The sequence below is a fragment of the Manis javanica genome, chromosome 11 (genome assembly GCF_040802235.1).
Source record: "Manis javanica isolate MJ-LG chromosome 11, MJ_LKY, whole genome shotgun sequence".
NCBI lineage: Eukaryota > Metazoa > Chordata > Mammalia > Pholidota > Manidae > Manis > Manis javanica.
The window spans coordinates 94,698,433-94,724,440 of NC_133166.1; the positions used below are offsets into that span (position 1 = coordinate 94,698,433).

At 41.5% G+C, this 26,008-nt stretch overlaps 1 long non-coding RNA gene across 1 annotated transcript in view; it reads right to left on the minus strand.

The window, feature by feature from the left end:
• The window catches only part of LOC140844298 (uncharacterized), a 73,258-nt gene that overhangs the window by 18,609 nt on the left and 28,641 nt on the right, over nt 1-26,008 (minus strand). The window contains exon 2 of the long non-coding RNA XR_012122454.1: nt 17,014-17,090. This is a non-coding gene — a long non-coding RNA (uncharacterized lncRNA). The remainder of the gene's footprint in view (nt 1-17,013; nt 17,091-26,008) is intronic.

A 26,008-nucleotide genomic window follows, 5' to 3' on the forward strand; every position in this document is an offset into this window, starting at 1 on the left:
AGAGAAAGACAAATACTACATGTCATCAATTATGTGGAATCTTAAAAAAAAAAAATCGAAATCATAGAAACAGAGTAGAAAAGTGGTTACCAGGGGCTGAGTGGAGAAAATCAGGAGAGGTTGGTGAAAGGGTGTAGACCTTCAGCTATAAAGATCAATATAGTCTGAGGATCTAATGTAAAACATGGCAACTATAGTTGGTAGTACTGTACTATATAATTGAAATTAATTAGAGAGTACAAGTTAAATGTTCTGACCAAAAAAATAAATAAAATAAAATACCTATGTGTGAGATGATGGATGTGCCAATAACTAGATGGGGGAAATCCTTTCACAATGTGTATGTATATCAAATCACCACAGTGTCTTTGAATATTTTACAATTTTGTCAGTTATAGCTCAATAAAGCTGAAAAAAGGGAAAATAACCCAAGAAATGGAAAAAAAAAAAAGAGAGAAAGCCAGTATTTTACCTGCATAAAGACATCCACATGTAATAGCTTTGGGGAGAGAGGTGGGCACCCCACACCAGATCAGCAGAGGCAACCACCGTGTTCGGCCCCATGTCTCCCTTCCACTCTCTACTTACTTACCGATCCAGCCTTCATAGCCTGCCCAGGCTTCTGTCAGTTCTGTCTGAGAGTATTTTAGGCTGTGTCTGCCGAATCAAAGCCTTCTTTCCACTTTGAATCTTCTAGAAATGTGTTGAAATGTCACATTCATTGATGCCCTCTCCTGCTCCCTTCGCTGTTACAGATTTTCTATAAGGAATTACACAGTCACATGACAGCCAGGGCCAGAAGACAGAAGAACTCTGTGTAGCAGAATGTGAAGGTTTACAATTCAGCTAAAATGGCAACTATTACCTATACCAGCCAATTGTTGTTGATCTGTGAAACAGAAACACAAGTGTTGTCAAATTTTTGATATTTCAAAAGTGGCCAGAACCATGAACTGTTATGAGAAATAACCAGTGTTTAAATTTTGGAAAGTAAGGTTTTCCTAAACACTTTGAGGGCAATCAAAATATGCCACTGGCAAGATCCACCCCTTGGTTTGCTGATTTTCAATCTCTGATTTATACCTTTTAAAAAAATATTATTTCTCTGCTTTCATTATAATGAGCTCATAGAAACAAAGAAGAAGAAGGTATTTAGTCTGCCTCCAAATCATATGAGTTAAATTTGATATTACCAATGAAATCTCAGAATAATATCCAGTGCATAGTAAACAATACTCATTAACTCTTATGTTATTATTATGGTGATCTATTTGGAGCTTTTGTTATATCATCATACTGCAAAAGTATCAAAAAGGTATGCATTTAGAACCAAAAACAACTGGGCGCAGGAAGCAGTTGTCAAGGGTCAGAGCAAAACTATTTTAGCATGCTAATTAGCACAACTATGTTAGACGGTAAACGACGGACTCTCCCCCTGAAAGTGGGGGGAAGAAAATACATAAAATACCTATTAAATAGGTGGCTGCCAAGAATACACTTCAACAAGTTGTAGTTACACCACAAATCTTGGCACTCATTTCTCCTGAAAAGAATCTAAGAAAATTCTCTCTCAATATCCATGGCTCCCAGAAATTTATATTCTCTCAGAGACAACCTAAACCAAACATGCCTAACACATCATTCAAAATTCTCTCCCCCAAACATGTGTGGGGATTTTAAAGGGCACAAGAAAGTAACACTCAACACACACATACATGTGCACACACTCACATGCACACACGTGCATAAACACACACATACATGCTCAAGTATATCCTTTGTCATTCTGCTGCTCCATCAAGGTTTCAGCAGTTTTCCAGTTTCTTTCAACATCTTTTCCATGAATCTATGTTGGTGTTTTTTGATCATTACGTGTCAGTTACCTGTAGCATCACCCAGAGGTTTCACATCAGGCAATGTTCAACATTCAAATATAGAAAGAGTTGTCCAACTTGTGGACAGAGCCTGTCTTTCCCGAATGTCCCAGGCTTCCTGTCACAAGAAGAATCACCTGCCTCTCCAGGACTTTCTGCAGCCTAAGGTCACCAGCCTTCCAAGGCCTCCCAGTGCTGACAGTCCCCTGCCACTCACGGTTTGCTTTTGTCACAACTCAGGGATTTTTTTATATCAGCAATTACCCTAATTGGCCAGCGTAGGAATTCTATCTTTTCCCCTCTGTAAATTTACTGAAGAGCATTATAAGCCAGGCTCCCAGACTGCACAGTTTAGTTATTTATAGTAAGTCCATGGATCCGCAGCCAGAGGAAAGAAGCGTAATGTGTTTCCCAAGCATAAATCAGCGAAAGCCCTGAATGGCTGGATCATTCCCGTGCAATACTAGAAATTACACTAAGGAAGCAAATGGTTTTTTCTTAGTTTTTTAAATGATGGTATCAGTTATCTCTTTATAGGACTAATTACTTGTGTCATGTGACTTCTCTGAATCCCATTTTCCCATCTGGGAAGTAGGGCTTGTTTTAAAAACCCCATTAGTTAAGTAAAGTTATCCTTATTCGACAGATGAGCAAACTAACTTCTCAGGATGTACAAAGTGATTGACATGGAAAAGTGTGTTTCAAAATTATGTTAGTAATATTAATATTTATCTAAAAGTACTGAGAAGATGCTCTCCCTACCTCCTGTCCTCTCCAACTATATAAATTTGGAACACCCTGCCTGATGAGAACATAAAAGGACATAGAACATTGCAACTGGGGATAAATATATTACATCCCTGATCTGGGAAAAAATGATTTCCAGGGGAAGAAATAATCAATGTTCTTGTTCAGAAGGAAGGAGGATGAGAGAATTGACTTTTCCATCACTGAATCTGTGACCCTACTGTTGATTTCCCCACAGCAAAGCAGTTGGAGGATGTTTTAATGAAAATGTCCATGACATTCCGGGAGGGACTTGAAGAGTCAGATACCAGGGGATCCTTGTAGGCAGAAGGGACTGCGCTGAGAACAGAAAAGAGAATTCTCAGAGAATCAAAACACTATGACTAGAGCCTCAAACTTGAGGGTACACCAGAATCCCCTGGAAACATTGTTATAAGCACAGATGGCTGTGCCTCACCCCAGAGTCTCTGATCCAGCAGGTCTGGGGTGAGGCTGGAGAATTTACATTTCTAACAAGTTGCAAGGGGACGCTGATTCAGCCAGTCCTCCAGGTACTTACCTGGGTCCTAATCTCCTCATGTATGGAGACCAGTCATATGGGATGAAGGCTCACCCTAATCACTGAATTTTAACTGAATTATCTCCTTAAAGACCCCAACTTCAAATGTAGTCATAGTCTGAAGTACTAAGAGGTAGGACCTCAACATAGGAGTTTGGGGTTTGGGGTGGACCACAGTTCAGCCGACAGCAGCCGGTCCACTTACAGCGAGGAGCAAACCGCACACCATGACATCAAAATCGCAGCAAGCCAGGGGCCAGAAAGCAGATGGCTTTCACCAGCAGACACCCCCACATCACCCCAGGGAGGTGCCGAAGGACGGGAGGTGGCAGAGGACCTTGTGAGACGGTGGGAGGATGGTTCAGGCTTCACATCTGAAGGATATGGTGATCCTTTAAGTTGCCATAATATACATGCTGTAGAACATATTAGCTTAACCCAATTTTAACAGGTTAAAGCCTACATGCTTTTCAAGTCAGGAGCCAGGGTCAGCAGGTGGGCCTCTAGGTGGGGGGTTACGCATGTAGAATAAGGCAGAAAACTTTCTAGAAATTAAGCCCCTACATCTGTGCAGGGCTAAGGCATTCATACTGTTCTGCAGGGCATCTCACTTCAGCACTGCTGCACTTTGAGTAGGATAATTCCTTGGGTCAGGGAGGTAGGGGTTGCCCTGTGCATTATGCGATGTTGGTGGCACTCCAGCCTCTACCCACTAGATGCTGGTGGCACCTGCCCCCAGTTGTGACAACTCAAAATGTCTCTAGACATGGCCAAAAAATCCCCGAGGGAGGGGAATGCAAAATTATTCTAGGTAAGAACCACTGCTCCATAGGTTCTGTCTTAATCCTTCTGGGCTGCTATAAGAAATACCATAGAGAGGAGGGCACTTAACATTTATTTCTCACAGACTGAGAAGCCAGAAGCCCCAGATCAAGGTGCCAGCAGATTCAGTGTCTGGAGAGGCCTGCCTCCTGGTGCACAGACAGCCCATCTCAATGCTGCTACCTCACTTGGGGAAGGGGGAGGGAGTTCTGTGGGGTCTCTTTGATGAGGGCATAGATCCCATTTATGAGGGCTGCACCTTCCCCATCTCAGCACCTCCCAAAGGCCCCACCTCCTAACACCATCACCCTCCGGACTGGGTTTCAACATATGAATTTGCGGAAGGGGATGTAAACATTCAGTCTTTAGCAGGGTGCATATCATTAACTCCAGGAACATAGCCTCTATTCTCACAACAAGTCCATGACACAAGTATCAGACACAATTCTTGGTTAAGAATCACCAACCCATTGATAACTTCTCATTGTCACAAACTGAAAGAATGTCTGTCTGATTCTCAGACCAGATTCTTTTTTTTTTATTTTTATTTTTAATAGAGTTTTATAATAGCCTAATAGCTCCCAAAGCAACATTGGTGCCTTCATAAGTTGTTTTTTTTTTGAGAGGGCATCTCTCATATTTATTGATCAAATGGTTGTTAACAGCAATAAAATTCTGTATAGGGGACTCAATGCACAATCATTAATCAACCCCAAGCCTAATTCTCAACAGTCTCCAATCTTCTGAAGCATAACGAACAAGTTCTTACATGGTGAACAAATTCTTACATAGTGAATAAGTTTTTACATGGTGAACAGTGCAAGGGCAGTCATCACAGAAACTTTCGGTTTTGATCACGCATTATGAACTATAAACAATCAGGTCAATTATGAATATTCGTCAAACCAGATTCTTTTGATGGAGTCTTTTTACTTGGCTGTTCCTGAGCCACTAGCACATTAGGAGAACCCATTCCTCTAACTGAACATGCCTCTCATTTCCAGGATTGGGATAATGCAACTATCTCAGGTTCCAGGCCCAGAAAGGGATCATGTCATCGTGAAAGCAGAGCCAATTTTCACACCCAGCCGCATGTGCACGCAGCACCAGGCTGCCCAGAGGCTCACTCTTGCTTCAGCCTGACAGATACATGTCAGGTAGACGCTCAGAACTGGCGGGGTATGAAATACACACCCAGCCCTCTGCGATTTATCAGGCAAAGCAAAGCTTGTCAACCTGTCAGTTGCTGTCACGATGGTGCCAGAGTGATTTCAGTTCTTTGTTCATACACATGAATACTTTGTGTTAGCAGAGAAACTCTTTTGGGAATCAAAGATCTGTGGCTTCATGCTTCATATTTTTTCTTTTTCTTTTTTAAGTGTTTCTTGGATGTCAGAGGTAATTCATGGCTTCAGAGGAAGTAAAAGAATAAATAATCTGTCTAAAGAATACACCAAGAAGTGGACTGAGAGCCTGTGTGGCCAAGCCAAAAGGGTACTCATTTATTCTTTCATGTCACCACTCTCACAGAACACTGAAGGTGTGTGTGCCCAGGTGGGCCTGGCACGGGAAACTCAGGTAGACACAACATGCTCCATGGCCCGATGCGAGGAGACAAACGCTTAATCACAAAACTGTAATACCATGGTGCTCAGGTGTTCAACACCAGAAGAAAGACTAAGGAGCCATATTAGGAACAAAACAGACAGGGAATGCAAATGTAGGGATGCCTTGCTTAATTGAACCGTTATGCAAGCCGTTCTATTCACTGGTAATTCAGAAGGAAAGAAGCCCATCGGAATGGAATCACACTCTCCTTGGAGCCTTCCTCCTGTGATCGGCCCTCCTTGGGGCCCCACTGCTTCCGTCTCATTCAATCCTTACAACTGTTCAACTCACCACCCAGGATTTGTTTCCCAATCTTCTTTCAACAATTCGTGATTTGTCTTATTTGCAAACTGCTAACCTATCCCGAATAGCTGTTTTTCCCACTTCTTTGGTTGTATTCCTTTGTGTTTACCAGATGCTCTCACTTTCTTCCTGGTTTTAGTTGTTTTTATTGCAGCTATCAAATGTCCTGTTCCCACTGTTCATTCTGTGCTTTTCTCTCAAATTTTCTGGGATGAGTTTGCATTCTTTCAGCAAAGAGACACTGAGAAGTAAATAGAGCCAGACATATTATTTCTGATTCTGCTAGTTTTACCTTATTGAGGCCGCAATAGTGACTCAGGTGAGATTTCAACAAGGACATGTTTATAACCTTGGTGTATGTGGAATCTAAATTAAAGAGAACAAATATTACTCTATTCTGTCCTTTCAATGCAAAATGACATCTTCACTTTGAAGCCATAGTTTCTACAGAACCACAATTGATTTTGAGTTTAAATTGATTGTAAAGGAACCAGATTAGAAGTCAAGAGTAGGCTGAGCAAGCTGAATCAGTCAGTGAAGTTTTATTTTGCCACAACTAAAGGGCAAGTCTAAATAGGAGAAAATGAAGCTAAGTGTTTGTAAGCTGGTATTTTATGAAGGGAAGGAGAAACATATGAGTTCTGTTTATTAATAGCATTTTAAATTCAAGTGACTCAAATTGATGTTGTGACAAAACAATAATATGGTCAGATCATCTTTCACATGAGGCTTCCTCAGACTTTGTCCAGCGAGGAAAGAACACTGGGCCAAAAAGGAGTGTCCTTCCCTGCCCCCTAACTGTGCACGTGTCTTGTGTACAGAATCGGACTGAGTAATTTAGGTGTTCACCATATTTGACAAGAGGTTGGAAAAGTTCAAGGGAACAGTCCATCTCCCTCATTTATTTTTCATCTGATTTTTTTTCTCTCCCCTTATGGATAACAAAGCAGAGAGTATATTCTTCAGTCATTTTTACCCACTCAACAGCAAAGGGTAAACTCTGAAAAAGAATTCTCAAAATGCGTCCTTCCTTCACCCGACATGTATCAGCTGCTCCCAACAAACTGGCATGAACCCCCAGTGTTTGAGCACTTTCTGTCTGCCAGACATGATTCTTAGAGCTTCATCTACTTTATACTCTTGTAATCCATAGGAAAACTCATGAAGTAGATCTGGACATACTCATTTCACAGATTAAGAAATGGAGGCTCAGAGAATTTAATTAACTAACCCAAGGTCACACACATGCATACTAAGCGATCAAACTGTGATGTGAATCAAGGTCAGCGTGACTGCATACTGTCCTGAGCAGTCCCCCCAGCATGCCTGGGTGCAGATCTGCCCCGCCTCTCTCCTTGGACCCTCCGTATGCATTCCTCGGAATTCTATTCCTGCCCATTCCCATGCATCCAGTCCTAGTTCCTCGAGTCTCAATTTAACCATCTCATTCACAGAGCTTAGCCCAGCCTTTCCAGTAACCGATTGCTTCTCTAAAACCCTATGGTGCTTTTTTCCTTGGCATTTAACGAATGCACCCTTCTGTTGTTCATCTGTTCTGCAGCAGGGGTTAGAAGCCTACGTAAGCTATTTACCTACTGACAGTTTGGGGCTGTAATCCTTCCTGTAAGATGCACAATGACAGGAACTGGGACTATTTCATCAACCACTCTATCCCCAAGCCCTATCAGAGTAACTAACACATAGTAGGTACTCAGTATATTTTCATCAAGTAAATACATATAGAGAAGAATTGAGGTAGAGAAAGCCTGTGATCTATATGCCTAAAAAGCAAAAGCATCTCGTGAAAGTAATTTATTGGCATCAGAGAGTAACCCAAACCCAAGGGGTCAGTGTGGGAAAGGAAAAATAGTTTAAGTGCCCCCTGAAGTATGCTGCCCCCGTTGTCATCAATCACTACCCTACCCAATAATGTTAGCAGAACTTAGCTCAAATCCATGGGACTTAGAGTTTATAAATTAAACAAACAAAAACGTGACTTCGTGAAGATCTCTGTAAGGCTCAGATCACACAAAGTGCTTCCTCTTAGCCCAGGCACTAGACCACAGTGGGCATGGAAAGCAAAAGCTTTTTCCACTCTTAAGCAAGGCAGTCAGCCAGGAGGCAGAGATCCATGAGACGTGAGAAGGGACAAGACCACAGAAGCCTGATTAAGAGCCAGACCAACCTACACAGAGAGAGCAGACGAGACGACAACATCACAGATCAGTGCTGGCAAGAGACATCCCTGAGAAACCAAAAGCAGGACAGAGAACACGGTAGCTGCTCAGGGCCGCTGAGAGACCTGCCCCAGGCAGCATGATGAACCCTCCTGGACTCTACCTGATACACAAGACATCTTTGTTGGTGAGCACAAATGAAAACGGCTCCCTCAGAGCCTCCTGCGCGAGCTGAGAGGAACTGAGGTGGGCATGGTGGGCCGGACTACACACGGTAGACGAGCCAGAGATATATTGCTAGCTTTGGTGTTTGTTACTATTACTGTGAGTTTTCTTTTTCTGTGTAGCCTGGGCACACTCTGGTCAAACCAATATGTACCCTGACTCTTGTACAAGATTGCAATGCCTTAGAAGTTGAGAAATACATTATACCCTTTTTGGTAAACACAAGTCTTGGCAAGATGTTCTCCATTAGATCCTACTAAATAAACATTTGGTGCAAAGATGATAGTGATGATAGGAATCTTAAAGAGATCACTAAAAAAATACCTTCATTTTCTTACATGTTGTTCTTATTGCTGGATTTTCTGATTATTTTATTATGTTCATTATTGGAGTTACTATCGCTCCAAAATGTTCCAGTAGTAGCAAATTCATTCTGGCAAATAATTATATTGTAACCAGTGGAAGACTCCCAGCAAAAAGCCTTTTGTATTTTTACAAGAGTCTTGAGCCCACATTGTGTTACCTCAGAGAACAACACTAAGGAATCCAGGGTCGAACAAACTTGCCAAAAACCACATAAGCACAGTACGCCGAAACATCATATAACAGAGCAGAGCTCAACCTTTTCCAGAAGAAAATAGATAAAACATTAAAACAATCTGGCCACTGCAGGGGCCCACTGGTCCCTCAGTAGAATGTTCGAAGCACCTAAAGCAACAAGAGTCTGCTGGACCCTGAGTTGCCTGGAAACACAGCCTCTTTTCTACTCTCTCGTGCCTTCGCATCACTCTGAAAAAGCTGAAATTGCGATATTCAGACCCAGATGGCAGAAGGTGACTCTTAATGACTATCCTAGAAGTTGAGTGGCGTTCTAATCTAGACTATCCTAAAAATAAGTGGGTATTCTTTTGAATCAGAGTATTGGTGATAGTGGAAAGTGAAAATTGTTAGCCCTAGTGAGGGCCTCTTCATAATAACATCAAAACCCTTTTATGTTTCTCTGGGTCTGAATTCATTAAACTCACCAAATCAGCTTCTGCCACAAGTGATAGAAGAGTAACAGTCACTTAACTTTGCTTGGCCCAGGCGGAGTACTTTTTGGCCAAGACGTCAGCTGTGAAATAGCTTTAGGCTGCAGCTGGACTTGGAGAAACCTGGAGCTGGGCCTAGAACATGACCTAGAACTCTCCATTTTCTCAGGTCAGCTTCTGTCTTAAGTTCCAACTTCCTTCTTTCAAACTGCCTTAGTTTATAAAGTCAAAGCCTGTTTACATCTCACTTCATCTGTCACAGTTTCACTCATCGCCAAAGGGATTACCCCTCTTCCCTTAGTCCAGTTTGAGGAGAGCCTGAAAGGGACTGGCTGAGCTTGGGTTCTGTCCCTACCCTTATGCCCAGACAGGGGGTTACTACGAGGTAGTCACTTCCACCAGGAACACATGATACGTGTAGAAACTGGAGACATTTCCAAAAGGAAGGCGGATACTATTCCAGAAGTAGGGAAGGCAGTTGGACGGATATTACTAATGGGTCACTGTACCAATGTATTCCAAAACTCTGATTCAAATAAGGAATGTTAATTAATTTAAAATTATTTTATGTACTGTCCAGAAGATTCTATTTGGATTTCAATTTTCTTGCCTTTTTTTTTTAAACCCTTCTGCTATTAATCAAGGAAATCAAGAAATTATTAAATGCCTTATAAGCACAAAAGAGAATCTGCAAAAATTAAGTAATAAGCAAGCACATTAAGCACATATTTTAATGCTAAATGTTCTTCTCCCTGCAAACTAACCAACCATACCTCACGCCCTATCCATAGTTCATAGTGCAATATAGACTGCTTTCTCTGGAATGTACTTTCTCCTTGCTTCTATCCATCTTCACCTGTCCCTTGTTTCAAAATCAGGCTAGAAGCTCACTTCTCCATGAAGATTTCATGACCAGTCTGACTTCCTGACTCAGTTACTCAGTGCTTTTGTAACAGAGTTTGTATTATTATCTCATGTTTGTTCTTATAATCAGGAAGGTTTCCTTCTATGACTATCGGACTCCCACCTTTTGAAATGCTACGAGGTCTAGGTGTTGAGTATGAATGAGGAAATTATACACAGCTTTCTTTTACCTATGGTTCAAAAAGAAAAAGGATACAAAGGCAAACATTTAAGAGTGTACTAAGGAGAAATAATATATATATTATTTTTCATCAATAATTGTCCTTAAAATGAACATCCCTCAATAGAAAATAGAAAAAGTTCCAAAACTCAGTTTGATTTCAGGCAAAATTCAGTATGATGTCCTAATTGAACCATGGGTTTGTGGGCAAAACAATGTGCCAAGTCCTGTGTTTGGCCACCCTGGGAACTCAAAGATAAGAAAGAGGAATTCACTTATCAAAAAACTCATTATCTAGCAGACTGAAAGATCGTGCTTGTGGAACAGCTGCATTAACTGTATGTGAGAGAAAAGAAGGAAGCAGTCGTGAAGGATGAACCTTCCCTGACCTGCCTGGAAGGATTTGGCTGGTACTTCCTGTGTATCTTCCCCAGATTCCCATGTCAGCCTGTATAATGGTATCTCTCCTTATTTTTCATCTTTCTACCTACTCCTCATTCATACACCCACTCAGAAATTGGGTCCATTTATAATTGTATGCATATCCAATGAGTGAATGAATGCATGCACACTGACATGGGCTGCATGCAGATGGGGAAGTGCCTCGTACACCTGGCTCAAGGGGTGGCACTTTATTCTGGGAGCAGTAGAGAGCCATCACAGTTTCCAAAGGGAGTCAAGATCAGGTTTGTATCTCATAAAGAATACCTGGGTGTAAGCAGAGTATGGGCTGGGTGAGGTGGGAAAAGTCTGGAGGCTGTTATACTAGACAAGAAAAAGAAGACCCAGATCTGAGTTGAGGCAGTAATGATGAAGATGCAGATGCCAGGACAAATATTTGCCAGACGGAGTTTGCTTTCTGCTTAGATATGGAGAAGAAGGAAGAATCCAGGTTAAAACCATTTTTATGAGAACAAAAGAATCTAGGCAATTCCTTAAAGATTATTGCAACAGAGCTTTTTCTTGTGCATAGGGGATGATTGATGGTAAGCTGCACGAGCCCACATAATCAGCATCTCTTGTCAATGCCAAACCTTTCTTACCCTTGAATTTCCAACATCTGCACTAAGATAGACTTGGCTCAGGTATTTCATAAACCGCCAGAGTTCGTGTTAATTTTGTAACTTATATAATTATTCCCTTTCATGTGTCTTAAATGTCAAGGTTCCTGAAACAACAGTAGAGGAGCAAATTAAGTAAGTTCTACTGAACTTAGGATGTCCTAAGTATGTAGGCAAGGTTTCAACATCAGCAACTTCTCCAAAAAATATTACGAACCCTTGCAATCTCCCCCAAAATGGATGCCTCTAACAAGGTGTAATAATTTCATTGAAGTTGGAAACAGATGAGCAAGCCAGAACTGGAGTGTTGTTCCATCTTAGCCACCCACAGAAATGACCGCCACCCCATTTAGGCTGGGAGTCCTAAGGCCGTTTTCCTCCAGGCAAGAGTTTCAAAAGGAACAAGTAAAGAAGTGAACTCAAACAATTCATATGCATGAATAAGGCTGAAGGATTAGGAAGTAGATGCTCTCAAGCTGATTCAGTTCTCCACACCCCTCCTCCGGGCCATCAGTCTGGATAGAGAATGCTGTGGAGTGAGGAGGAACGGGTATTAGAGACAGACGAGACACAACACCATGAGAGTTCATCGTTAATGAGGCGGGTGGGGAGGCTGTGAGCTAACCCCTCACTTCTTCAAGCTCAGCCCCCAGGGGGAGCCAGGAATACCTTCAGCCCCCAGTTAAGGCGCCTGACTTAAAGCTGGGAGAACGTGGGCCTGTTTTTTGATGAAGTCTTTGGAAAGCAGTTGACTGGGCCAGCGTGGTGGGGCCACCACAGAGTTGAAAGGAGAGGGCATGGGACAACCCCGAGATTCCTTCAGCCCTGGAATTAAAACATATTCAAAGGCTGTCATGGCCCCTCAGGCCCTGTGCAGCGGCTGCCCAGAATGTGGGTGGTTGCAGAGAAATGACAGCAGGGGTGCAAATGGAGAGACTGCAAAGTGGCCTGTCCTGTCGGACTTTAGCTGAGAGAGGCATTACGGTAGAAACAAGCTAAAGAGCCCGTGAATGGACAGCAGCAGGCCACCAAGACAAGTCCCCGTCACGGAATAAACATCTCCCATCCTCTGCATCGCCTTCTGAGCACAGCACCAACTCCAGAGAAAAGAGAGGTGTCACTGAATACCCTCAAACCTCAAGTGACAGATAGCACACCTAAACATGACTGAGTGTCCCTGGTAATGACTAAATTAAAATGTTTGCATCAGAAACAATGGGGGCTTGAGCTAAAATTAAGTTTCTGTGGACAAGTAAAGGAATTTATACATCTGAGTAAAAGTAACTCAGTTGAGTGAAAGTAACTGAAATTTGTAAGTTCTTAGCATAGAGGTCAAGGTCAGGAGCTCAAGGGTATGTCAGACAGATTTAAAGCCAGTTTTGCAAATTATCAGCTATAGGGCTTTATGTAATATGTACTTTCCAAGCCTCAGTTTCCTCATCTGACAGACTCAGAATTCTGATGTCTATTCATTTAGACAAACTTAATTCCCTGCCCATGTGTCCACCTGGGCCTGACAAACAGATCCCATCTCATGTTCCAGATCTCTTCTCCTGCTCTAGATCTGTTCCGCCCAAGAGCCTAATTTTCCAATTGGAGGGGGTGAGCTTGCAATTTCACTGATTCCGTGCTGCTTCTGAGTATAGCATCAAAGATTTTAGCAGAAGAGAATCAAGAAATTTAAGCAGTGATTGGATTAGGTGGCGCTTGTAAAGCATTTGGTATTAAAAACTTTGGATGTCAAAGCTGTTGATAGAATTCTTGTGTGTACAAGGAGTTCCCAGAAAATAAAATAACGACAGAAAATGTTCATACCAGTGAAGAACATTCATATTCTCAGGAGGTATAAGCTGAAGCCCAGAGAACTCAGTCACAAGCAACACAGTCATCACCTTCGGATCTGTCACCTTTTACTTAGTCGCAGGATTGCTCAGGGTGAAAATAATGTCATTGTACAGAAGCCTATACCCCAGTGATGTCCCTCTAGCCATTCCACATATTCCCAGGACAGCTAAAGTTCTCTGAAATCTCTTTCCTAAACTCTCTTTCATGCAAACTCCCAATGGGAAATCAGCATTCTTCATTTGCTATTTTCATTGCACAAATTTCTCTTTTCTTGAATGCCATGAGCATATATATTTTTCATACACACACACACACACACATATATATATATCACAAAATTTTGCTATTTCTATATATATTTATAATTTTGTTTTACTTAAACTACATTATTTCAACTATGCGTCTTTCATTTGTTTGTTGATACCCTTATCTCTTACACAAAGGATTTCAGGTGGTTTATAATGAAACCGGGAACCATAAATTCATAGTAAAATATAATTTAGAATTTAAAAAAAATTAGTAACAGAAAGAATGTAAATAAAACTAGCAAATTAAGATCTGGGAAAAGGAAAAGAAATATGCAAAGTGATTATTATTCACAATGAAATAGGATAAAATTGAATTCCTGTTAGAATATTGTAATTTAGACACGTTCCACTATCCAGATTTTAGTTTAAACCATGGAGGGCTTACTGTCATATATATAGATGTAATTACTCTCATGGAGTAATTACAATCCTTCTACCATCTATGTCCCCCTAGAAAAGGCCATCACCGGCCCTCACCTTTGGAAGGAGAGGGGTGATCTCAGTAGTGGAGGATATAGTCAGGGTAAAGGGTAGGGCTAGTAACAAGAATGACTACCAAGACTTACTGAACATTTACTATGAATCAGATACTGTGCTGAGCTCTATCAATACAGCCATTGAGATAATCCTCATGACCACCTCTGGATGGGCCCCTTTTCATAGAAGAAGAAACAGAGACTTAGAAAGATTAGGCATTTGCCTGAGATGAAACAGTAAGGGGCCACCCTAGGTTTCGAGATGTACTAGGTTGACAGATACCCAAGCATGTATGCTGCACCACTATGCCAGCTTGCCTGGAATGCCCAGACCCTTTCCTCCCCCAGCTCAAGTGTATCTGTAGCTGCTGTCTTGGCACTCAAACCCTAGCAGAACCATGATAACATATTTCATTAATTTTTTTAACTCTAGACTTTTCCAATTTCTGAACTGAATGGAACCAGACACTTCATACAAGGTAGCAGTGTGCATTCAGGTCATCCTGCACCAGTGGGTGCCAGAGTCCGGGCAGCTGTTTCTCTCTGCCTCCCTCAGAGGCCTGAGACAAATTTCCCAGAGAAAAACTAGAGTCTCTTCTGCAGCTTTAGGACCAATTATATTAGATGAAGAGACTTCGTCGTGAAGGTTACAGACCCCCTGGAATCTAACCACTATGCGCCTGTGAATAAAATGTGCCCTTTCAAAACCCTAAGGAGATTTTGCTTCTTTCATTTAAAAAAAAGAGAGAGATTGAAATATTAAGAACTTAACCATTTTACTAGGAAATATTTAACTTTGAAAGTACCTTGAGAGGCACATTTGAAAAACCCCGAAATAGATATTTTACATTTTACATTCAGCCTATTTTCCTATACTTAATTGGTTCCATTATTCATGTTTTCCACACCCCAAAACTCACTGATTTTTTCTTAGTGCTTATGCACTTCAAGAATGTACAGTCATTAATCAAAGGACCTGTTCTTCACTTAGCCAGACTATCCGTATTAAATTCTTTTCATCTTCCCCCATAAATCATTTCTTTCTGCTCCTTCATCATTTTTATGACTCATGTCCAAGTTCTTTCTAATTTATCTGAGATGCTTGAAACTTCCCATTGTTACAAATTCTACTGAAAGGGATACTTCACTTCCCAAATCATGACATTATGTTCCTCAAAGTAAAGTTAAATTGACATGAACATTTTTTTGCTTTCTGCTGCTCAACTCAGATTTATTTTACTACTTTTCAAGACAGTGGCTTTTCAGATTTGGCTTCTTCACTAAGAATCAGTTTCTGTTACTCAATACTTGCTTTAACATGGGATGAGACCCTTACAAAAATAAGACTAGCTGAGAGTGTAAGCCAAAAAGGGCTGGAAATCTGAAATATTTAACTAAACTAATTCACTAGAGTCCATCTCAATACCAAGAGCAATGAGTCTAGAACTTTCAGTCCCTGGCTTTTATATAAATCTATCAAGAAATCACAAGATTGTTTTCAGGCTGCACTAATTCAACATCTGTATACAGTCATGATCTCTGTCTCAAACATTTCAGAGACACCGTAGGACCAAATGGCTTTTAGAGTATTTGAGAGTTAGTGACAGAAATATTTTTATGTGAAAGGGTGGTAGAACCTCCTTGCAAAATTTGGCTTGGGGAAGCCAGATGTATACACCTGCTAGTTAATCCTCCTCTATTAACACAGATTATTCAATAAGCATACAACCCTGGTCATTGTCTCCTTCCTTTCCTTATACCTTTGGCCTGACACATAGACATTCTTGTCTCTGTCAGAGGATGGAGGTGCAATATGAAGAGTAGTATAACAGGAAACACTCTTCATTGAGTTTCTACTATGCTTCTGAGTCCATCAGATTAGTATTCTTTGTTACCAGCCCTGGTCTTCAAATGTGCAAGCCACCTCTCCCTGATACAAGATCTAGTACAAGGCACTGTGAAGAGCATAAAGAGAACTCAGTAAGTGGCAACTAACCAAAATATGGCTTGATGACACCTGTAGATTTATTTTATTTACTAAAGTTAGTATTACACGGCTTGGCTATGGACAACCAGGAATGATTTGTAAGTGAATCACTTTTACCAAGATGAACTAGCTAAAAGTGGTGGGATAGAGAAGTCACATCTCTGAGAAGCAGCCTAATGAGAGAATCCCTGTGTATTAGGAATGGGTGTTTTCCACTGAGAATCCATATATATAAATCTAATTATTACAAAATATACTAAATCTTGAAGCAGGACTTTGATCACTTATTAATGAACTTGCCAATCCACTGGAAAACACCATGGATGCACCCCAATCCTGCATTCTACGAAAATACAAAACTTGTGAAGATAGTTTGTGAATAAGTTCACTCTCTTCTGAATCAGAAATGGTAATGTATCAATGCATCAGTGATCATACAGATAATTTTGTCATCAATTACCTTTCTCTTCCTTATATTTTAACCCTAAATGACTACAAATTATAAGCAAATATTTAACATTGTTATTTCCATCAGAAAGATACATAGTTGGAAATATAATGAGGCTAAAATTTCTAATCTTGGGTGTAATTAGTAGATGCTCTCTAATTAGAAGCTTCTGGATGTTTTCTATTGTGGTCTTGAAACTAATTATCAAAGAGTCAAGAAACACTTCTGGAAATTGATCTCCATGTTCTAAGTGAAGCAGTGGTTACTGCTGCAAACTGGATATTTATTAAACAAAATTTTGATTATTGAACTGGAGGTTCAAGAATTTGGTATCTTCTGACCATCAGAATCTTCTTTGATGATGGAGGGTCTAGGTGCATTCAGAGTCAATGTGCAAAACGTTCACTGGGGACCCCAGGACAGTGATGCACAGGTGATTGAGGTCCGTCTACACTTACCTCCTCAGTGCCTGCTGGGAGAGTCCCTTCCCGTTTCGGCAGACAGGCACGTCCTAATTTCTGTTTTTTATCTTGTTCTGCAAAGGTACCAGGATGAGAAAACATTAGTAGATCAGCTGTTCTCTGTGGCTTTTTACTGGACAGCACTGCTGTGTTGTTCTTGTCCTGTGTATAACAGCACCGTTTTCTTTGGCATGACACATTCAGTAAACACATGGTGGGATCCTCTGCACATATGACAAACTGTGGCAATCGGTATGAACAGGAAGAAAAGGAAACTCAATGTCCGTGATGTGTCAAGTGATTTCCAACCATTATGTCATTATTTCTTTTAATCCTCAAAGCAATTCTGGGAAAGAGAAAATATTACCCCCATTTTTGAGATGAGAAAACTGAGGCTCAATAGAATTCATTAAATACAAGCTGTGCAGGAGGGGCAGAGACAGTGGGTTCAATGTGATAGCCATAAAAAGGAGTATTTCTCTGCCTTGAATGGGATCTTCAAGTAGCTGCCTTGGCCACAACTGAACATCACAGTTACAAGTAACTGAACCAAACCAGTAGGGACACGCAAACCAGAAGCCCTTCTGAGAGGGACTGATGTTGGCTAAGGACTCCCAGAAAGCCATCTCCTTCACAAACAGGTCCACAAGCTAGTCAAACGGGGGCACAGTGAATGGCAAACATCCTTTTGAAACCCTTCAACCTAAGGGACTAACTCTTTACCTGAAGGTTGCTGCAAGATTCTGTAGATCAATACTTCCCTGGGTGTTCTTTAATGAATTTTGCTTTTATTAGGATTCCAGGCAGGGGAGGAAAAACTAATTTCCCAACAGAACTGTTCTGACAAGAGATGGTCAGGAAAGTTGAAACAGCCTGAGCAAACACGTGGCAGGCAACAGGAACGGTTTACGGGAGCATCGATGGGCGGCTGGGCCAACGCGGGAGGCAGGACTCACGACCCACCAGAGCAGCAGCTGGCAGGAGGAGCTGGGACTGGCTCTACAGTCCCAGGAGCTGGGACAATGCTAAGCTCTACAAAAGGCTCTGGCCACACACCAAAGCACAAAGAAATCCCCTCTCCCAGACATTCTGGGGAACACGGCTCTCAAGCCTTCAAACTCAAAGGAGAGAGTTCTTTGAGAAGCTATCAGCTCTTGGATGCCTACTCTCAACTTGTAACGATATTCCTTCGCTGTGTGTGTGCAGGCTGGCCTCTCAGTGCCTGCAAGCCCTAGCACAGTAGCAAATTGTTCCTGTGCAGCACGTGGGAGGCAAGCTGGCAAGCCTGCTGATACGTGTTGCCTTTGTAGTGTGGGGGCCCGGGATCACAGACATAAATAAGGCACTGCTCCTCTTTCCAGGCTGCCCTGCAGTCCCCACGCTGCCTTCTCTCCCACCCCAAAGAAACAAACAAACACCCGTGTAGCCCCAATTTATCACCATCTGAATATGTGAACCTTCTCTCCCTTTAATCCCAATCTGGCTACTCCAATTAAAAAAAGGGGGGGTTCCTCTCCCTAATAAGTATTTGGAACAATTGTTTTTGATTCACTTTTTTAAATTATGAGAAAATACCAATAACAAAAGGAGCATTTTCTGAAAATCTACATTAATTGCAATACAGAAGAACCTGGCATTTCTCCCTTTCACCATATAAAATCTTTGGCCTATAGTTCATCTTTAATTACATCAGAATAATTTCAGAGTCAAAATCAGTTCACCCGCGTTCAGAGTCTCCCGGGTCAGTCTGTAGGCAGGGGCCCTACTATACCTGATCGTGAACATTCCGTCCTCAGAACGGCCCAGTGAAGCAGGTTTTCTCACCCACTCTCACAAAGGAGGGTATAAGCACCCAGCAATCTGTCATATGGGTGGGGAGTGGGTGATTTGGAGGAACAGAAATCAGAGCTTCATGACTCTAAGCCTAGGACTCCTAAAAGATACATTATCCCTCTTTTTCTCTAAAACTAAGTTGTACGGGATTTTTTTGTAATCATTTGTTATTCATTGTAGTTGTTGAGAATTTAGGAAGTCTTTAAAGCAAAATTAAAAACTAACTCTGCACACAAAACGTTTGAATACTTAGGATCAGAGAGCCTAAACACTTCCATCAAAAAAAATAAATAAATGCATGATGATGAAATAATGCCCTAGTTTGGTGTCAATGTTTTGGAAATCTGGAGATTTATGTAAAATTTCCATTTCAATCCAGGGGCTGGTGTGCCTCCCAGACTGGTTGCCCTTTACTTTTTAGAGAAACAGCTTTTCTTACTACTGAACACCCTTGACCCACACTCCTCTGGCAAGTGTGTGAACGAAAAAGGGTCAATTCTGAGCAGTAAGTCAGACCAAATACCTGAAACAGTCAAAGGAAAGAACACATGTGTTTGCTTGAGTCATCAACCATCACCTCATTTTCACCTTTCTGAACCTGAATACTTGTGTGCAAGGCATGGGGCATCAGCATTTAAGGCCCCAGATTCTGACCTCATTGGAAGGCTCTCAACCCAGCCTTGAGCTTGTTAGCCTGACTCTCCTTGCCAAACCCACTGACCTTACATAGGCTGGGGCCATAACCTCTGCTGAGTACTGCATCACTTGAACTTTTTAGATTCAAGTGACAGAAGCTGACTCTGACTGAGTAGGCAGAGAATGAGATTAAAGATATCAGCTAGTTCCCAGAATTACTGGGAGTGCTAGGGAAGCAGGCTTGAAGCTGAGCTTCCAAGAATAATGCCCAAAATTGTGCCCCAGGACTGATGGGATGAAGAAAAGTTTGCCACCACTATCAGGCATTGGACACTACATTGTCATTTCTATGCCAAAAACAGCCTTGTAATCATGGTTACTGTCCATGTTGACAGAAAAGGGATAGAAAATAAGCACCTCTATAGCTACAGAGTCAAAAATTGGAGCAGTGAATCTGCCTGGCAGACCCTTTGTCTCATGCCTGTACCCTGGTATAAAGGTCATCTCCAGCTTTAGAGGAAGGAGGTCTTTGCTACCCAACAAAACTCACAAGGTAACAGATTCCTTAATGTTAAATGAGAGGAAGCATAAATGTGCTTACAAAATAAATGACAAACGTATGTCAATTTCTTAGCATAATAAAATATACATAACAACTCCAATTTTTTAATTACAAAAACCAAAGAGGTACAGTAACTTGCCTAAATTCATTATGGCCAAGCCAGAATTGGATCCTTGGTTTCTTGGATTCAAAAGCCCATGCACATTCAACTAAGCTATTCTGTGACCTTATTTCAGTGAAATAAGAGTAGTTCGAATTCAATGTCCTAAACAACACAGTGACAATTGTCAACTAAAAATGCCAGATGTGTAAGAAAAGTAAAACATCTTGAACTAGTAATCATGTATGATTAAGGTTTGATAATCCCAAACCAAATAGTTGCTGCTGTGCAAATAAGCAGCCTAATTTTTTCCCCTTTGTGTTAAGTATGATCAAGCATTGAATCAAAATGGTGTAATTTTATATTCATAAGTCACATGGTTTTTCTTACAGGACATGAAGAAATAACCTTCCAAAGCAGTGTTCTATATAAGATTGTCTTAATGTGAAGCTTCAGCTCTGTTTAGATCAAAGTACAGATTTATTAAGTTGTTACACATGTGCAAGGCGTTGTTCTAGGCACTGCAGAAGCATGAATTCTACTGTGGAGAAGCTCAAAGCCTAGTAAATGAGTAAGAGAAATAAAGATATGTTTCAGTTTTGCAGTGACCACATAGAAGATATGACAGAAACCCACAGGACACCAAACCAATATCCAGGGAATCCAAGCTATTATGGAAGCCCCAACCGTATTCGTTCATCATTTCTTTAAACGTCTTTGGAACTCCTCGTATAGGCTTTTCTAAGAGTGACGGGCTTAGGATACAAAATAAACGCAGTCTCTACCCCCATGGAACATAGAACCTAGTGAGAAAGACATAAATTAAACTAATAATTACACTAACACTTTATTAAATGCAACTGGAAAAAGTGCTATCCAGAAAAAAACAGTTTCGTAAGAGTTGATGGCAAGGGAAATCTATCACAATCTAGATGAGGTAGAGGACGTGATGAGAAACCATTCTCTATGTGTCTCTCTTGTTTATGTGCATCTTGTTTCAGCTTTTGTTCTATACTTTTTTCATAGTTGTATATGTATGGTAAGCAGCCACAGAAGTTCTTCCCTCCGAAGCAGAGGGCATATTTGCTTCCTACCAGTACAATCAAACAAGGTCTCCCTCCAGATCAAAAGATGGCAGATTTGTTGCAGTCCCCTTTAGAAGATGAGTTTTCTTCAGCTCAAGGTTCCTGAGCCACGAGGCAAACCTGTCATGTGTGTATCATCCTGCATCACCCGCAGGAGACTTCAGGGACAAGGGGGACTGATAAGAATGCACAGCCCTGCTGCCTGCTGTGCTGCGAGTAATAAAGACCTTTGTCTCTGACCCAGGAGTCTCATGTCTTCTTCTAGCATCTATGAAACTGTAGCTGGAAATCATGCAGATTACACATAAGATGGGGTCTCAGACCATTCAAGGCATTGGGGGGAGTGGTAGGAGGTCAGAGGTCCCCTTGAAGAAGGAATGTTTAAATTGAGACCTGAAAATAAGGTGTTGATAGTGGGAATTGGTCATTTTGAGGTCGAGGACTCTGAAGGAGAGGAGCATGGCAAGACTCGGGAGCTGAAAAGGGGCTGCAGTGCCTGGAGCACAGCAAGGGAAGTTGGAAGCAGCCTCTAGGTGAGGCTGATCAGATAAACATATATGATACTGTGATTTATGATAAGAAATATATACATATGGTCTTCACCACTTTCTAGAAAGGAACTCCTAAAATCCTTGGAGTTCTCTGAGCAAGAAACCTACAAAAGTATCTTTCATTATGTTCATGAGGCAACTTTGGAATCTTATCTAAAGGTGGGGGTCTAGTTGCCCCAGGAGAACTAGTCATGATTAGAGGGTTGGACATTTCAATCCCACCCTTGACCTCCAAGGAGCGGAAGGCACTGGGGGTTAAGTCAATTGTCAATGGCCAGTGATTTAATCAATCATGACTATGTAACAAAGTCTATATAAAAACCCAAAAGGAGGGTTTCCAGAGAGCTTCCAGGTTCATGAACGTGTGGAGGTGTTAGGAGAGTGGTGCACCTGCAAAGAGCGTGAAGCTCAGCCCCTCTTCCCACATACCTTGCATGCCCTATGTATCTCTTCATCTGGCTGTGGATTCCTATCCTTTAATGTCCTTGGTAATAGACTGGTAATCTGGTGAGTAAATGAGTTTTCTGTGTCCTGTGAACCACTCTAGTGCACTAAATGAACCCAAGGAGGGAGTCATATGAACCTCTCATGAAGAAGGACAAGTGACAACCTGAACTTCAGGTTGGCATCTGAAGTGGTAAGGAGCAGTTTTGTGAGACTAGCCCTTAACTTTCGGAATCTGAGTGCCATATCCAGGTACTTAGTGTCAGAATTGAGTTGAATTGTAGGACACCCAGCTGGTGTCTGAACTTGCATCTTGGATTGTATGGGGAGCCCCCACACCACATATTGGAACTGAATGCAGAACCCCCTTGACATATAGAGGAGTTACATCCTGGGAGACAATTCTCCATGGACCTCACATTTCTCATGTGGATTTATATGTTCAAGAACCCATTCTGCCCCATGCCACCTGTCAGACGCTGTGCAAGCCACCTGATTTCCTTTGCTCTTTAATTCATCATTCACTAAACAGAGATAATACAACACATGAGGGTGAAATGAGATGGAAATATTTGAATAAGAGTAATAAGTTTCTCTACCAGACTACTCTTAAAAATCGCCCAGCGGTGTCTCTCTTTGGGAAACTTAACTGTTGAGAAGCACTGAGAAAATCTTCAAGATGAATTTGCTTTTGACCTAAACCTTTTTATGGTTGGGTCACTGGAAGCTATGTGTCTATTTGTGACAATATCTTAGTTCTGTCTTTCCAAAACCTTTTCCAAACTCAGGGAAAATGGTGAGGCCAAATGCATGGGATACTTGAAAATATAACCTGCTCCCCAATCTCAGAGGATGTTGCTTTTCTTTCCCACAACCAATAACATCACATATCCTGTAATACTGGTAGTCAAATGCTTGAACAACTATTGTAGTCAAGCCGCCATTGCTGTCATTTCCAGATAACCCTCAGAGCACAGATGCTGAATGCTGAAAATAAAGCCGTATGTCGATTCCCAAAAACATGTTGAATGCCAGTTTCTTAAAATAAAAGTAGCAGGTGAGGGTTTTGTTTCTGCTTTTAAATAGCCATGAGGAATCCTCATTCTCCAATTGATGAAGCGTAAGTACACAGCAAAGCCCCATTCTAAGCTACCTCGTTATAGTTTTCAATCTTCCATGTATTCTGAGCAAAGAAATTTGTCTTTCCATTAAACTCTGAAGTTTTTTTGGCACTCACTTGAGAGTATGATAAACCAGCAAAAACCTGATTAATTAAAGCCTCAAGCTGAAGATAACCAAATGCTTTGGAGTGATGTTTTTTTGCTATTTTGTGAACAAGAACAATTAATCCAAGAGGCAAAGGGACTTTGTTACAGGGAGCAAGTCTGGCAAGGTCTGGTCCTAGTGCAGAAGCCAGGACTCTGTGCCCATTGGTGTTGACTTAGGGGGCTTCAAAACTCACCCAAAGGTCATTTTAACTATGGCATCTGACCTGTCTTCCTTTCGCCTCCATTTTTACCCCATATGTATTTTTTTTATCATGACCAGGGTATCGCATTATTTACTGGTTCATTGGTTGGGTTCTTGCCTTAAAATCAGGGTCTGTATTTATTTAGCTATTCAAATAACACAGTTGCTTAATAAAGGTTTTTGCTTTTAAATTGAATGACTCAATAAATAAAATATAATCATTAATCTGATAATTTAGAATCCAAAATACAAGCAGGCACACTGCCACCAGGAGGCCATGGCAGTGTTGGAACAGAAAACTCAAGTATTAAGGCCATATTGCAGCAGCACAGGGAGTTGGATTTACATTTCAAAACTAATTAAAGTTCCTTTCGCTTTCTTCCAAAAGGGAGAGTTCAGCTCAAGAGCTATTTAGGGAGGCAGAGAAGAAAAAGCTCTTTCCAAATTGCCTTCTTTCTTCCACCTCTAATTACCAGAGCACAAAATAAAGCTCAGACTTTAGAATTGTAAAAGGCTGGAGGAGAGACCCCCAACAATAGCAGAAACGGTCCCAGCAATGCAGTTTCTGTGCTCCAGGCAGACAGGAATAAAAGACTCACTCTTGACAGAATTCTCAGAGTGAGTAGACCAGGGAGCTGCTCCATCCCAAAGAGGTTTTCTCGAAATATTTATTCATTCTTCTGAGAGACACAAACCAGCCTGTGAATCCAGCAGTCAGACCCTGTGTTCAGGGTGAGCATCACATGCCCATCATTGACCATGTGCCCAGGGGTACCCATCTTTTCAGATGACCCACCTTGAAGGTGCTTCTTACTATTAAAGATACTTTGTCAACCCCCAATTTATACTCAGCATTTTCAACTAGCATCCTCCCCTTCCATGATGTTATACAGTTCTAAAAGGTAAATTTATTGAATATATTATTCATTAATAATATACAAATAGTTTCCAACTTTCTAGTTTACACACACAGTTAATCACTAATCATGGTATTTCCACAACCCCACTGAACCAGAATTAGTGTGGTAAAAAAAGGGGAAGGGCTCTGATGAGTTGAAGATTATTCTCAAGTCCCTCTTTATCAAACAAGGGCAGAAATATGGTTAGTACTGTGTATCACCCTGAATAGGAGGTCAGGGGGCTGTTCCCAGAGGAAATAAACTCCCAGCCAAGATGGAGTGAGCATTTGGGGGGACCCAGGAGGAGGAGGTCATACCCAGTCATGAGAACTATGGTTCTAAATGGAGAGGATGAAAGACTCCCAGCACCACATTAGGCTCCAAGGAACTGAGACCCTAGCCAAGTACTAGGACAGGGACAAGTAAGGGTTTGGTCACAAGAGGCAAGGAAGGAACCCATTTAACTGAAAAAGACACAAGTTCTCCCTAAGAAGGTTATGAGGAGCCTTGATTGTAGGATCTGGGTTGGACTCCATCTGCAAGTGAGCAGTATTCAGAAGGCCCAGCAGCGGCTGTAAGAGTTCCTGCAGAGACAGGCACCGCAGCCTCCCCGGTATTACAGTGGGAGGAACAGCAGGTGGACCAAGTGCCAACAGACACCTCCTTAAAACCGGAAATTTGGAAAGTCACTCAAAATGAGCATCACTATCTCAGAGGGTCAAACACAGGCAGACGGAGAACATGCACCCATCAGTTTGCAAATGCTCCCCGACAGCCCCCAGGACTCAGCACAAAGCCTCTCTCTCCCTGAGCCTCTACCTCTCTCTTGATTTGGCACCTCTTTTCCTCAGCTCTTCCCTTGCTTAGTCCTCTGTTCCTTTCCTTCAGCTTACTGACCCTCAGGTACATAAGACATATATGCTGTACCCAACCCCTACAGAGAGCAAGGAATTTGTCCTAACTCTGATGTTCTGTACTCCAAGTGAGCTCTTCTTAAAAACTTCCTGCATTTTGAGGCAGTATGAATGGGAATGTTGCCCACAGTCCTTGGTAGGCTTAGAGAGAAATGGTTGTCCTGTTCTATACCCCTAAAACAGCAGCAAAGCTCAGAGAACAGTAAAATTTCCCCTTGATTTAATTCAAAGGTATTGATTCAAGAGTAATAATTTCACTGAAGACTCTACCTTATATTAGGATATCCAGGAAGGCTATAAAGTTTCTGCAAGACTATAATATAAAATTAGGTCAATGACTGTCTCTCTTATCTACTGATGCCTGCCCAATGTATGGCTTATGCGTAACAGACATTCAGCATTTAAATGAATTAACGAATGATTCTCTTTTATTAACCCTTATGTGGATATTGCATCTTTCAAGTTGGAAAAATTATTTAAAACTAATTAAAAGCTGCA